The sequence below is a fragment of the Mandrillus leucophaeus genome, unplaced genomic scaffold (genome assembly GCF_000951045.1).
Source record: "Mandrillus leucophaeus isolate KB7577 unplaced genomic scaffold, Mleu.le_1.0 Scaffold545, whole genome shotgun sequence".
In the NCBI taxonomy this organism is placed as follows: domain Eukaryota; kingdom Metazoa; phylum Chordata; class Mammalia; order Primates; family Cercopithecidae; genus Mandrillus; species Mandrillus leucophaeus.
In genome coordinates this window covers 754,382-756,404 of record NW_012105864.1, presented here as the reverse complement: position 1 = coordinate 756,404, position 2,023 = coordinate 754,382, and the positions used below count along the sequence as shown (strand labels likewise).

Genomic DNA, 2,023 nt, shown 5'->3' with positions numbered 1-2,023 from the left:
AAAAAATGACCAAGGTCCTGGCAGCAGTAGTACAGAAAGAACATCTACAGCCAGAGTACACCCAACCTAGGCGGCCCCCCAGGCATGATAATCTGAGAAAAGACCAATGTGCCTACTGCAAGGAGGCTAGCCACTAGGTAAGAGACTGCCTCGCTGCTGCCCAACCCGGACCTGGACGCCCCACTCCATGACTGCACCAAGATACTAGCTCAGTTGCACGGAGTTCGAGAAGACCTGCAGGACCGCCCACTTCCTGACGCCGACCTCGTCTAGTTCACTGATAAGAGCAGCTTCATGCATCAAGGCCAGAGGTACGCTGGAGCGGCAGTAACTTCAGAGACTGAGGTAATCTAGGCGGAACCCCTGCCCCCGGGGACATCGGCCCAGAAGGCCGAACTGATAGCGCTCACCCAAGCTCTTACCTTAAGGGCGGGGAAAAAGCTGACGGTATATACAGACAGCCGATATGCTTTTGCAACGGCGCATATACATGAGGCCATTTACAAGGAGCAGGGGTTACTGACGGCTAAAAAAAAAAGAAATAAAAAACAAGCAAAAAATCCTAGCCCTGCTAACAGCCCTATGGAGGCCAGAAAAGTTAGCCATTGTGCATTGCCCAAGGCATCAGAAACTAACTACTCCAACTACTCAAGGCAACTTTCTGGCGGACCAAACTGCAAGAAAGGTGGCAAAGGCTCCCAGCCAACTCCTTGCACTCCAGCTCCCTGACCCGGGCCCCCAGGACTTGCCATATTTCCCTGATTATTCAGAACAAGATCTCCAATAGATTGACAAGCTTCCCCTAAAACAGATCCAGAATAGGTGGTAGACTGATACTAATGACCAAACCATCCTACCAGAAAAATTAAGACAACAAGTGTTAGAACATATCCACTGAACCACCCACCTGGGTGCTCGGTGGATGATAGACCTGATCAGACGCTCTAAACTCAAATTCAGACATACAGCCGAGATGGCCAGCAACATCATGACAAGTTGCAAAGTCTGCCAGCTTAACAACGCCTACTCCCAATCCCAGGCTGCAACAAGAACAAGGCTCAGAGGAACCAGGCCCGGTATCTACCAGGAAGTAGATTTTACTGAGATAAAGCCAAAGAAATACGGGTATCGGTACTTACTTGTCTTTGTAGATACTTTTTCAAGGTGGACTGAAGCATTCCCCACCAAAAAAGAAACTGCTCAGGTTATAACAAAAAAAAATCCTGGAAGATATCCTCCCCAGGTATGGCTTCCCCGTCCAGATAAGGTCAAATAATAGGCCGGCCTTCGTCGCTAAGGTAAGTCAGGATTTGGCTTCCATCCTTAAGGCAAATTAGAAACTACATTGCGCTTACAGGCCCCAGAGTTCAGGACAGGTAGAGAGAATAAATCGGACCTTAAAGGAGACCTTAACTAAATTAACTATGGAGACTGGCGCTAATTAGGTGGTCCTTCTCCCCTACGCTCTGTTCCGGGCCCGTAATACCCCTTACAGACTAGGCCTTACCCCTTATGAAATTATGTATGGCAGACCCCCACCCTTAGTTCCCAGCCTAAAAGATGATCTGCTCAAGTCTGAAACAGAAAATGTCTCTGAACTCTTATTTTCCCTACAAGCCTTGCAGAAAATTCATCAAGAAATCTGGCCCAAGCTAAAAGAACTATATAAGACTGGTCCCCCGCCGACATCCCATCCATACCAGCCAGGAGACTAGGTCCTGGTCAAGCGACACCGACAAGAGACCCTAGAACCCAGGCAGAAAAGACCACTCCAGGTACTCCTAACCACACCCACCGCCCTAAAGGTAGAAAGCATCGCATCGTAGATCCACTACACCCACGTCAAGCCGGTGGACCCAACCTCCGACCTCCTAGGACCAATCACGGCGGCGGCTGAAACACCAGACACGTGGACTGTAGACAGAGCTAAAAACAACCCCTTAAAACTCACCCTGTGCCGGCAGCATAGCTCACTGCAAACATGCAGTTAGGTAGTCTAACCCTAACGTTAGTCGCCCTAGTG

The 2,023-nt window shown here is 49.4% G+C and overlaps 1 protein-coding gene across 1 annotated transcript in view; it reads right to left on the bottom strand.

The window, feature by feature from the left end:
- The window catches only part of NEBL (nebulette), a 389,368-nt gene that overhangs the window by 163,683 nt on the left and 223,662 nt on the right, over positions 1-2,023 (bottom strand). The gene's annotated exons all lie outside the window — the stretch shown is intronic.